This window comes from Pelobates fuscus, chromosome 1 (genome assembly GCF_036172605.1).
Source record: "Pelobates fuscus isolate aPelFus1 chromosome 1, aPelFus1.pri, whole genome shotgun sequence".
NCBI classification, from domain to species: domain Eukaryota; kingdom Metazoa; phylum Chordata; class Amphibia; order Anura; family Pelobatidae; genus Pelobates; species Pelobates fuscus.
In genome coordinates this window covers 25,384,747-25,398,822 of record NC_086317.1, presented here as the reverse complement: position 1 = coordinate 25,398,822, position 14,076 = coordinate 25,384,747, and the positions used below count along the sequence as shown (strand labels likewise).

General features: G+C 45.1%; 1 protein-coding gene across 3 annotated transcripts in view; it reads left to right on the top strand.

Annotated features, from left to right (window-relative positions):
• The window catches only part of BCL9 (BCL9 transcription coactivator), a 261,354-nt gene that overhangs the window by 211,844 nt on the left and 35,434 nt on the right, over positions 1–14,076 (top strand). The gene's annotated exons all lie outside the window — the stretch shown is intronic.

Sequence of the window (14,076 nt, the reverse complement as noted above, 5' to 3'; positions counted from 1 at the left end):
AATATACACACACCGTGACTGAATGTATACTGACTGAATATATAGTGACTGTGTATAGTGACTGAATATATAGTGACTGACTGTGTATAGTGACTGTGTATAGTGACTGTGTATAGTGACTGTGTATAGTGACTGTGTATAGTGACTGTGTATAGTGACTGTGTATAGTGACTGAATATATAGTGACTGTGTATAGTGACTGAATATATAGTGACTGTGTATAGTGACTGAATATATAGTGACTGTGTATAGTGACTGAATATATAGTGACTGTGTATAGTGACTGAATGTATAGTGACTGAATGTATAGTGACTGTGTATAGTGACTGTGTATAGTGACTGTGTATAGTGACTGTGTATAGTGACTGTGTATAGTGACTGTGTATAGTGACTGTGTATAGTGACTGTGTATAGTGACTGTGTATAGTGACTGTGTATAGTGACTGTGTATAGTGACTGTGTATAGTGACTGTGTATAGTGACTGAATATATAGTGACTGAATATATAGTGACTGAATATATAGTGACTGTGTATAGTGACTGTGTATAGTGACTGTGTATAGTGACTGTGTATAGTGACTGTGTATAGTGACTGTGTATAGTGACTGTGTATAGTGACTGTGTATAGTGACTGTGTATAGTGACTGTGTATAGTGACTGTGTATAGTGACTGTGTATAGTGACTGTGTATAGTGACTGACTGAATATATAGTGACTGACTGAATATATAGTGACTGACTGAATATATAGTGACTGACTGAATATATAGTGACTGACTGAATATATAGTGACTGACTGAATATATATTGACTGTGTATAGTGACTGTGTATAGTGACTGACTGAATATATAGTGACTGTGTATAGTGACTGACTGTGTATAGTGACTGACTGTGTATAGTGACTGACTGTGTATAGTGACTGACTGTGTATAGTGACTGACTGTGTATAGTGACTGACTGTGTATAGTGACTGACTGTGTATAGTGACTGACTGTGTATAGTGACTGACTGTGTATAGTGACTGACTGTGTATAGTGACTGACTGTGTATAGTGACTGACTGTGTATAGTGACTGACTGTGTATAGTGACTGACTGTGTATAGTGACTGACTGTGTATAGTGACTGACTGTGTATAGTGACTGACTGTGTATAGTGACTGACTGTGTATAGTGACTGACTGTGTATAGTGACTGACTGTGTATAGTGACTGACTGTGTATAGTGACTGACTGTGTATAGTGACTGACTGTGTATAGTGACTGACTGTGTATAGTGACTGACTGTGTATAGTGACTGACTGTGAATACTGACTGACTGTGAATACTGACTGTGTGAATTCTGACACACTGCGGGTAGTGACTGTGTGAATTCTGACACACTGCGGGTAGTGACTGTGTGAATTCTGACACACTGCGGGTAGTGACTGTGTGAATTCTGACACACTGCGGGTAGTGACTGTGTGAATTCTGACACACTGCGGGTAGTGACTGTGTGAATTCTGACACACTGCGGGTAGTGACTGTGTGAATTCTGACACACTGCGGGTAGTGACTGTGTGAATACTGACACACTGCGGGTAGTGACTGGGTGAATACTGACACACTGCGGGTAGTGACTGGGTGAATACTGACACACTGCGGGTAGTGACTGGGTGAATACTGACACTGTGTGTGTGTGTGTGTGTAGTTACTATATACTGCACATAGAGATACTGTGCGTACTGTTATACAGAGAGACTGGTGTAATAGAGCGAGAGACTGGACATGGTTTAATATATATAGAGAGAGGGGGAAGACTGGGTATTGTGTGATTATAGAAGGGAGGAGTGGACATTGCATAATATGGAGGGGGGAGGCCGGGCAGTGCGATATATTGAGGGTGGGGGGATGTGCAAGGTGTAATATGGAGGGGGAACTGGGCAAGGCGTAATGTGGGGGGGGTGACTGGACAAGGTGGCGTGTAGAGAGAGGGGGGGGGCTGGGAAAGACGTAATGTGAAGGGGGACTAGGCATGGCGTAAACTGGAGAGATGGGACTGTGTACGGCGTAATATGGAGAGGGGGGTGAGCCTGGCGTAATATGTAGAGGGGGCGAGCCTGGCGTAATATGTAGAGGGGGCGAGCCTGGCGTAATATGTAGAGGGGGCGAGCCTGGCGTAATATGTAGAGGGGGCGAGCCTGGCGTAATATGTAGAGGGGGCGAGCCTGGCGTAATATGTAGAGGGGGCGAGCCTGGCGTAATATGTAGAGGGGGCGAGCCTGGCGTAATATGTAGAGGGGGCGAGCCTGGCGTAATATGTAGAGGGGGCGAGCATGGCGCAATATGTAGAGGGGGCGAGCATGGCGCAATATGTAGAGGGGGCGAGCATGGCGCAATATGTAGAGGGGGCGAGCATGGCGCAATATGTAGAGGGGGCGAGCATGGCGCAATATGTAGAGGGGGCGAGCATGGCGCAATATGTAGAGGGGGCGAGCATGGCGCAATATGTAGAGGGGGCGAGCATGGCGCAATATGTAGAGGGGGCGAGCATGGCGCAATATGTAGAGGGGGCGAGCATGGCGCAATATGTAGAGGGGGCGAGCATGGCGCAATATGTAGAGGGGGCGAGCATGGCGCAATATGTAGAGGGGGCGAGCATGGCGCAATATGTAGAGGGGGCGAGCATGGCGCAATATGTAGAGGGGGCGAGCATGGCGCAATATGTAGAGGGGGCGAGCATGGCGCAATATGTAGAGGGGGCGAGCATGGCGCAATATGTAGAGGGGGCGAGCATGGCGCAATATGTAGAGGGGGCGAGCATGGCGCAATATGTAGAGGGGGCGAGCATGGCGCAATATGTAGAGGGGGCGAGCATGGCGCAATATGTAGAGGGGGCGAGCATGGCGCAATATGTAGAGGGGGCGAGCATGGCGCAATATGTAGAGGGGGCGAGCATGGCGCAATATGGAGGGGGGGGCGAGCATGGCGTAATAAGGAGAGGGGGCGAGCATGGCGTAATATGGAGAGGGGGCGAGCATGGCGTAATATGGAGAGGGGGCGAGCATGGCGTAATATGGAGAGGGGGCGAGCATGGCGTAATATGGAGAGGGGGCGAGCATGGCGGAATATGGAGAGGGGGCGAGCATGGCGTAATATGGAGAGGGGGGCGAGCATGGCGTAATATGGAGAGGGGGCGACTGGGCAAGGCGTAATATGGAGGGAGGGGGCGACTGGGCAAGGCGTAATATGGAGGGAGGGGGCGACTGGGCAAGGCGTAATATGGAGGGAGGGGCGACTGGGCAAGGCGTAATATGGAGGGAGGGGCGACTGGGCAAGGCGTAATATGGAGGGAGGGGCGACTGGGCAAGGCGTAATATGGAGGGAGGGGCGACTGGGCAAGGCGTAATATGGAGGGAGGGGCGACTGGGCAAGGCGTAATATGGAGGGAGGGGCGACTGGGCAAGGCGTAATATGGAGGGAGGGGCGACTGGGCAAGGCGTAATATGGAGGGAGGGGCGACTGGGCAAGGCGTAATATGGAGGGAGGGGCGACTGGGCAAGGCGTAATATGGAGGGAGGGGCGACTGGGCAAGGCGTAATATGGAGGGAGGGGCGACTGGGCAAGGCGTAATATGGAGGGAGGGGCGACTGGGCAAGGCGTAATATGGAGGGAGGGGCGACTGGGCAAGGCGTAATATGGAGGGAGGGGCGACTGGGCAAGGCGTAATATGGAGGGAGGGGCGACTGGGCAAGGCGTAATATGGAGGGAGGGGCGACTGGGCAAGGCGTAATATGGAGGGAGGGGCGACTGGGCAAGGCGTAATATGGAGGGAGGGGCGACTGGGCAAGGCGTAATATGGAGGGAGGGGCGACTGGGCAAGGCGTAATATGGAGGGAGGGGCGACTGGGCAAGGCGTAATATGGAGGGAGGGGCGACTGGGCAAGGCGTAATATGGAGGGAGGGGCGACTGGGCAAGGCGTAATATGGAGGGAGGGGCGACTGGGCAAGGCGTAATATGGAGGGAGGGGCGACTGGGCAAGGCGTAATATGGAGGGAGGGGCGACTGGGCAAGGCGTAATATGGAGGGAGGGGCGACTGGGCAAGGCGTAATATGGAGGGAGGGGCGACTGGGCAAGGCGTAATATGGAGGGAGGGGCGACTGGGCAAGGCGTAATATGGAGGGAGGGGCGACTGGGCAAGGCGTAATATGGAGGGAGGGGCGACTGGGCAAGGCGTAATATGGAGGGAGGGGCGACTGGGCAAGGCGTAATATGGAGGGAGGGGCGACTGGGCAAGGCGTAATATGGAGGGAGGGGCGACTGGGCAAGGCGTAATATGGAGGGAGGGGCGACTGGGCAAGGCGTAATATGGCGGGAGGGGCGACTGGGCAAGGCGTAATATGGCGGGAGGGGAAACTGGGCTAGGAATGATATGGAAAGTGGGGGACCGGGCATGGCGTAATATAGAGGGGGAGAGAGAAAGGGGATCTGGGCATGGCGTCATATGGGGGTGACTGGGCATGGCGTCATATGGGGGTGACTGGGCATGGCGCATTATGGAGGGAGCAATTGGACATGGCGCATTATAGAAGGAGGAGACTGGGCATGGCGCATTATAGAAGGAGGAGACTGGGCATGGCGCATTATAGAAAGGGGAGACTGGGCATGGAGCATTATAGAAAGGGGAGACTGGGCATGGCGCATTATAGAGGGGGGAGACTGGGCATGGCGCATTATAGAAAGGGGAGACGGCATGGCGCATTATAGAGGGGGGAGACTGGGCATGGCGCATTATAGAGGGGGAGACTGGGCATGGCGCATTATAGAGGGGGGAATGGGCATGGCACATTATAGAGGGGGGAATGGGCATGGTGCATTATAGAGGGGGGAATGGGCATGGTGCTTTATAGAGGGGGGGAATGGGCATGGCGCATTATAGAGGGGGGAATGGGCATGGCGCATTATAGAGGGGGGGACTGGGCATGGCGCATTATAGAGGGGGGGAACTGGGCATGGCGCATTATAGAGGGAGCGATGGGACATGGCGCAATATAGAGAGAGGCCCCTGGTTATAGACTGGGCATGTTGTACTATAGAGAAGGGCCCCTGGTTATAGACTGAGCATGTTGTACTATAGAGAAGGGCCCCTGGTTATAGACTGGGCATGTTGTACTATAGAGAAGGGCCCCTGGTTATAGACTGAGCATGTTGTACTATAGAGAAGGGCCCCTGCTTATAGACTGAGCATGTTGTACTATAGAGAAGGGCCCCTGCTTATAGACTGGGCATGTTGTACTATAGAGAAGGGCCCCTGCTTATAGACTGGGCATGTTGTACTATAGGGAAGGGCCCCTGGTTATAGACTATAGAGAAGGGCCCCTGGCTATAAACTGGGTATGGGGTTACTATGAAGAAACGGCCTATTATCTGGACATGGTGTACTATTGGGAAGGTTGCTATGGAGAAGGCTATATACTGGGCAAGGGGATAATATGGAGACAGGCCCCTAGTTAGAGGCTCAGGACACGAAGTAACATGGAGAAGGTCCCTACTTGTATTCTGAGGTAACACGGAGAAGGCATCTACTTATAGGCTGGGTTAACATGGAGAAGGCATCTACTTATAGGCTGGGTTAACATGGAGAAGGCATCTACTTATAGGCTGGGTTAACATGGAGAAGGCATCTACTGATAGGCTGTTGTAACATGGGGAAGGCATCTACTGATAGGCTGTTGTAACATGGGGAAGGCATCTACTGATAGGCTGTTGTAACATGGGGAAGGCATCTACTGATAGGCTGTTGTAACATGGGGAAGGCATCTACTGATAGGCTGTTGTAACATGGGGAAGGCATCTACTGATAGGCTGTTGTAACATGGGGAAGGCATCTACTGATAGGCTGTTGTAACATGGGGAAGGCATCTACTGATAGGCTGTTGTAACATGGGGAAGGCATCTACTGATAGGCTGTTGTAACATGGGGAAGGCATCTACTGATAGGCTGTTGTAACATGGGGAAGGCATCTACTGATAGGCTGTTGTAACATGGGGAAGGCATCTACTGATAGGCTGTTGTAACATGGGGAAGGCATCTCCTGATAGGCTGTTGTAACATGTAGGAGGGTCATGGGTTAAATTGGGTCGCTCCTAGTTATAGCCCGGGGAACATTGTGTTACACTGAGCATGCCCCTATTTAGAGGATACCCAGAAGGCCAGTAGTTATGGGCTGGTAGTCATGGAGTTACAGGGAGGCACTAGTTTATAGACAGGGAGAGGGCAACTTGGTATAGACAGGGAGTCCTGGGATGGAGATGGTCGATAGTCCCTTGGCTGGTGGACTTGTAGTAACGTGAATTTATATGTTGGAGATGTGTGGTAATATGGAGAAAGCCCTTATGTATAGGCTGGAGTGTATATGGTAACATGGAGTATACCCCTAAGCGGAGGGATATAGGGTGACATGAGGAAGGCCACTAGTCCTAGGTTGTCGTGGACAGTGGCTAATATGGACAAGGCCCCTTCCTTGTTAGTGGTTGCTGGACATTGGGTAACATAAAGAAGAGTTATAGTTTGCGGGTCTCATGGTAATACAGAATGATTCTAGTTATAGGTTGTGTGTACCATTTGAGAAGGCCCCTAGCTTTGTCATGTGTACATGGGAAAGGCTCTTAGTTATAGGCTGTAGGATGTGGGTTAACATGGAGAAGGCCCGTAGTTTTTCTTATATGGGATAACAAGGAAGTGGCCCCTAATTGAAAGCTGGGGTTACAAGAGCTGTGGAAAGATGAGCTTAAACTCTAGCCACATGAAGTAGAGTACATGTTGATATTGTGTAGCGTTATTGGGCAGTCTCCATATGACACTCTATGTAAAGCAGGAACACTGCTAGGGATAAGCTGTCGAGCAGCTTAGTTAGTTGCAGAAGCTGATACATATTAAGAAACATATTAAAAGGGCTGTACAGCAGTTATAGACCAGGTTTTACCAAACTCTTGCCCTACAGATGTTGCTGAACTACCAATCCCATGATTATTTGAATCAGATAGCCAGAGAACCCTGATATAGACTGACGGATGCAGTGTTGCTGGCATTATCCAATGGAGCACATTAAGGAAATGTGTGTAAAAGTCTGTGGAACACACAATGGTAAACAGGTTGGCATTAAGGAATGGGATTTTTGAAGATGTGTGGTTCAATTGGCAATTAAGGTAAACGGAGGGACAAGAAATGTGTAATGGGATTAAGGACAATTTATGATAGTAATGACTGAGCTTAGCACCGTGGATGTAGGTGAAATACATACCCGTACTTGGCAGGTTCTCTGGGAAATATAGTTCACACACCTCAGGGTGCCAAGGTTGACCAATAAAACACCATGGGTAATCAGGTTTGTGACATTTAATGACATGGAAAACCCTTTAATTACAAAAAAACACTAACCTACATAGTGCACTTTAGATGTATGGGAGTATTGTATATGTGTTTAATAATATAAATCTACCCAAGAGCAAACTGTTACCATGCCTACAAATGCACCAAACCTGTTGAGTACCTGAATTGACCTTTTAACCCCTTAAGGACACATGACATGTGTGACATGTCCTAATTCCCTTTTATTCCAGAAGTTTAGTCCTTAAGGGGTTAAAGGAGCATTCCAAGCATCATATCCACTTTAGATCACTGTTATGGTGTAATGATTGTCCTAGTGTTCCCCCTATTGTAAGGAATAATCGTCTGACGCTCTCTGCCAATGAGCAAAGTACCACATTGCAGCCTCACCACCATTGTAAGGAATCAAACCTTTTTTGAGGTGTTTAATTTCTTACCTGGGATCCTCCATGCACCTCACCCCACCTCAACTGCTGTTAAAGGGACTCTCCAGTGCCAGGAAAACAAACAATTTTCCTGGCACTGCAGGTCCCCTCTCCCTCCCACCCCCCATCCCAAATTGCTGAAGGGGTCGGCGCTGGTTCAGGGGCTGCCAACGTCATCCAGCGGGGGAGACCTACTGCGCATGTGCAGCCGGCGGTGGGGAGAGACCCACTGCGACCCAAGACCTAATCTACTGTCTAGTAGACAGCCACTAGAGGAGGGGTTAACCCTGCAAGGTAAATATTGCCGTTTATGAAAACGGCAATATTTACAGTTGCAGGGTTAAGGGTAGTGGGAGTTGGCACCCAGACCACTCCAATGGGCAGAAGTGGTATTGGTGCCTGGAGTGTACCTTTAACTGTTCTGAGTTAAATCCTACAGTGTAAGGCTTCGCTTATTTGCTGAGGGTGTCAGCTGATCGCTTCTTACAATAGGTGGGCACCAGGGCACTTCTGGTTCAAGTAAACTGCCTGCTATCTATGGTATGGTTTAAAGCAGAGCGTAACTAACTTTAAAAAAAATATATATATTTTTTATTCTGTTAAACTGTTCAGAAACATTTTAAGAGTGTCCATGGACTCCAGGCACCATAATCTGTTAAATGAATGCAATCTGGGAGCAAGGCACGTAAAAGCACACAGACTGTGGTGGAATAGTCGTCGTTTTACTTACAGGCTGAAAAGCTATACATCAGTATAATTGCAAGCACAGTGCGTAGATCAAATTGTATCTTCTATCCCATGGTAGTATCATGTCATTTTTATTTATTTTTTTGTGACTGTGAGGAGGAAAGGACTAAATATTGACTGTAACTAAGAAAAGCAAATGCTATCCCAGAAATTGACAGGTTGATTAATTGAATACTCCAAGCATCATAACCTGGCATCTCTTGGCACCATCCCACTGTATGCTGTATAACCATTTGCAAACTCTGTGAGGTTCTGCACTGATACAGTAACTAAGGTATAAGATCATACTCTGTATTTTCTATATATTTATATTTTTTTGTTTGTGAATCTTAACACAACACAGCCAGGTCATTGTCAAACCATTTGTAACAGTCTGACAGCTAACTGTGGAATAGTGCGACTGTACTACTGGCACCATAACACTGTAATGAACTGTAGTGGTTATGGTGATTTTACGTGAAATAAGACCTAAATATTAGGAAGCAAAGGTGTTGTAAAAATGTATAGGGTGTGGGGTCTTTTCTACTTACCCATTTTACTTTAGGTATTATATTGCATAGATTTAAGACACATTGCAGCTTTCACACACTGCCTTAGAGCAAAACTGCTCATTACAATAACTTGAAATAGATGGTAGCATTTTTTTTATTTTTGGTTTTGTTTGCCACGTGAGATGCTGTAGAGCCTTTCAGTAGCCATGATAGCTGACTGTGAAGAATTTGGCAATGTCTGCACCCAAAGGGTTTTGTTTTTGATTGCAAGATTTTAAGTATATTTTCTATTTGCAGAAGTTTCTATTTTTTTATTATATGAATAAGGCAAACGGTTGTAATATAACCTCCAACTGATATTTTTAGAAGCAGGCAGTCTGCATGGTGAACTTGCTCCATTGCGTGGACAGCCATGACTTCCGGTACAAGTTCCATGTGCTGTGTATTGTGCATTTAAGTCCTAGAATCCAAACTTTGCATATTGTCCTTTAAAACTGCGCATGAATCAAAGTGCTTTGGATTGTAGTGCTTCGGTAAAATCGTTTGGCAATTTCACGGTTCGTCAATCTTCTTTACCACCTCTCTACAATACATCTCTACTTTTTGCGTCAACAATGGTGGGTGACCTTCTGAGTTTGACTACGGTGAAATCGAGGCGATCTATTGAAAGTCACATACCTCTTCAAATTTGCTTCATTCTGTATAAGCTGTTCAATATTAGAGCATTCATAGCCATGAACCTAGTTCCCCAATTGCAAAGTCTGCATGAGAATAAACATTTGGAGCTTATTTTATTTGTTTCTTATATGACACTTGAAATTCGGCAAGTCTAAAGTTGACTTCAAACTGCTGGTGATGTTCACCTGTGTGGCCATATATTCTCCAGTTAGTCCAGCTATATTTTGTAGTGTAGCAATTAGTAAATGGGGAGTTATACACTCAAAGATGTGTTAAGGTTAACTGGGCAGTACTTTGTGAAATCTTTTACAAACATATTCATAATGCAGGTCAGTTGTCATCTTTGACAAAGAATTCCCTAACCGTTATCTTTAGGATTCTGTTTGCGTTTTTTAGCATCATTGATTGATTTGGAGATTATTTCTTAATAGTCCGCAACTTGATCTGTGAACTTGGGTCACCTTAGGGTTTTATGGCTAAACCTTAGTATATCATCTCCCATGTTACAATGCCACCTTTTGAAATGCTGTGATTTTAATATAGCACTTTGCCAATAAGGTTAATTGATTAATGCAATGGTAGTTCATTTAGAGAATTAAGGTGAAACTTTAGCAGAGGCATTAATATAATGATGTATTACTCGAGCAATGAAGATGAGCTTGGTAACCTGGATTTGTGATTTAGATTTCCCTTCATACTCAGTCACCTTGATTGTTTCCTGTCTTAAAGGGGCTACTCCATGCACCATAACCACTTAAGTGGTTTGAAGTGGTCATGGTGTTTGGAGTGACCACTTGAACTGTTTCAGTATGGACTCCACCTACAGCAATGTCATTGGTGCGTGATTAGTCAGTCCTGAACAAGTCCAGGTTGGGTAATGTCAAATCTGAGCAGACTGGATTGGCCTCCAGCTTCTGCAGAAGCAGGTTGCACGTCCCCAGACATAGAGGTGCCTTGTAACATGGTGGAGATCAGGGTAAGAGGGCAAACTTACTAAACCCTTTACCCAATAACCAGGGCTGGGTACTCCTGTAATCTTCAATACTACACAGCACTCATTTAAGAGGTCGTCATTGGCGGGTATAATTGACATACTTGACATAAAAGTGCCTGTTATGAAGTAGCTGATAGATTGGGGCATGTGATTTAGATCAATACATTTTCTAGCAATCCTGCTAGCATGTTGTAGTGCTGAAATGCAATGCTTTTTAATTTCCATAAGTTTGCTGTCTGCTTGACCGTTGCGTTACAGGTATTGCTGCAGGTACCATGGCTGTTTTCACAATCTCCCACAGCCAGATATTATGTACATCATTCTAACTGGTCAGTAGAAATTGACTTTTGCATTCTTCAAAATGGAACCGAAGCTGTATGCTGTGGTTTTGAGGGTTCATTACTGTTTGCAGCGACACCCTACTTTGGAGGGTTTATTAAATCAAAGTATACTAAAATATAAAACTGGTAACAATTCCGAACTATGATTATCTTGTCCATGGGTTCATGACAGTTATCCATGAGAACTCTTGCATCAAACAGGACTTGTAATTAGTTGTAAGATGCACAAGAAAGTGTTTTTTATATGTATGCTCTTTTTGTTTGAGGTTCTCTTCCTGTGTTTTATTTCCAATTTCTTGGTTATATTTGTTGTGCTTATGAAACACTGTTCTTCCTAAACCACTTTACATTAAACTAGAGGGCAGTACCAGAAACCTTTCCTTTATCCATTGCAGGGTGATTCCCATAAACATACTATGTGTCTAAGATTCTTTAACCCCCCCCCCCCTGCAGATTACATTGTTATTCTGTTCCTTAAAGGTGTACTCTGAGCACAAAATCATGCTGTACTGGTTCTGGTGCCTGTAATGCCTTGGTACCATCCAATGGTAAGATGTCAAACTGTTTTAAAACTTGCCTTGCTCCTTCAGGTACATTGAATACCTTAGTCCTTGTGGTCTTAGGAGCTATTGCTACAGTGAAATTCCCTGTCATCTTTAGCAATATCAATTTTGACGTTATTGGAACTTAATTTCCTGGGAGCAGGAGCTGACACTTGAATGATGTGCAAAGTAGCACAAAATTGTCATTGCTAATGTATGAACTATCACCATAGCTTATCATTGCAGACTGACCCAGGTGAGTGTCACGTCTTTTGTAAATGGTTTGACATCTGGCTGTGAGACTGCGCCATGGCACTGCATGCAGCATAACCACTACAGAGTGTTTTAATGGTTGTGGGCTAAGAGTAGCCCTTTAAGGTAAATCCAGTGACCTAAGATTGCCCTTTACCTTGTAACTGCATTACAGGTAGAATGTGCCTGCACAGCAATCATGTGTATAATTATATATAAGCAATAATTATATACCATCTATCATTTTTGCCTCATGAGTTTAATCGGGTTGGCCAACAGGTAAGCCCTCACATTTTGAGCTACAACTTGATGCTTGGAATAGCATCATAGGTATTGTGTAGTTCTACAACAGATGGGGATTTACTTTTTGGCCAATCCTGATCTATTTTAGAGTGAACCAATTTATACATAGACTGATAGGAAAAAGTCTTTAAAACTTTTTTTTTTTTTTTTTTTTTTTTTTTTTTAAAGGGTGGCAAAGCATTGTGGATGTTGTTCTACAACCACGTGTTGGCCACACCCAAATTTGATGATGGAGCAATAAACAGTTTTATTAATAACTAAATTGCAGAGAGATTACATTACACCAGAGATTGTAAACCTAATTATGTTTATGTATATATATTTTTTCAAACATCTGGGTGAACAGGCTCTCTGCGTCATTTCTTAATCAAACCCTTCAAAAGCAAGTACCTCTTGGTCGCTGCTAAAACACTGAATCACAGCTCTTCCTCCCATTGCATTTGAATTCATTATTAATGCAAGTATTTCCTTGTTTCTGTTATGTTCTAAACTCACTAAAACAGAATGTGCTCCTTGAGTTGTAGCTCCTAAAGGTAGGATATAGAGGATCAAATAGGTGGATGTGAAATTGAACAAAATCATATGTAATGGTTCCATTAGGGGACACTCCAGGCACCAGCCCAGCTTAATTGCATCTGTATGTTTTGGCCTCCATTCATGCTGGTTTTATTTATTCTAATCTTAATCTTTAGTTTTGTATCTCAGCATATCGCTACTCCATAGCAATGGCTCTTTCACAAACCACCTTCTTCATTAGAACTCCTGAGTATGTACACAGCTTGGCCAATGAGAGATCAGTGAGAGCTGAGCTGCTTATCTGACTCTTCCACAAAGCCAATCATGGTCTTCATATTCTCCAAATGAAATACTAAACAAAAAAGTAAACAGCAATGATGATTTTTTTTTTTTCTTAAAGGGACACAATAGCCACCAGAATAACTACAGCTTATTGTATTTTTTATGTGGAGTAGTATCCTTCTCTTAAGGCTTTTTGCAGTAAAGACAGTTTTTTTCAGAGAAAATGCAGTTTTCACATTACAGCCTAGGGATACCTCCACTGGCCACTCTTGGATGGCTGCTTCAGATGGTTCCTGTGGTAGTGCTGCACACTGTGCAGCACTGACATTTAGTGGCTCCACCCTTTGCATGCAGACACTGAACTTTCCTCAGAGATGCATTGATTCTCAATGTATCTCTGATGAGATGCTGATTGGCTAGGGCAGCATTTGGTTTGTGCTGACTCTGCCACTGATCTGTCTCCTTGACAGTCTCAGCCAATCCAATGCTTTCCTGTGTAAAAGCATTGTGATTGGCTGAGAGAATCAATTCTGATGTCAGTCAAGAAGGCAGATCAGAGGCAGAGCCAGCAGCAGCAGACTGAAATTAAAGTATGATTTAACTATATTTGGGGGGGTGCAGGTGGTAGATGGTGTTTTTAACATTATATGGTCATGAATACATGTTTGTATTTCTGCCCCTATAGTGTTTCTTTAACTCGATGATATGGAGGATTTACAAGAATATCACATAGTAGGCTAAAATAGCAGAATTCAAACAAATTACTCTATTCCATTGTTTTCAGTTGGGATATTTTGTTCTAAAACTTGTAGTGACCATGTCATTTCTCCACAATCCCGGTTTAAGGGAGAGAACCTGTTGTGTAATATTTCTTGTGGAATACATGTGAGCTGAAAGGGAAAATAACTACATTTATGGCAGGATGATGGCCATTGTGGACTGATTTTCACATCAATGATATTTATATTTCAGTTTATGTAACATTGAGTCGATTCAGACTGTATCTGAATAGGACTGTACAAACGTCATAGACAATGCCATTCTTAACCCATGCTATAAAATGCATTACATTCCGTTATCCTACAGCAATGGTTGCTCTGGCTCTCTGAATGCAAGTCTCATCATCCTTGAACAGCGT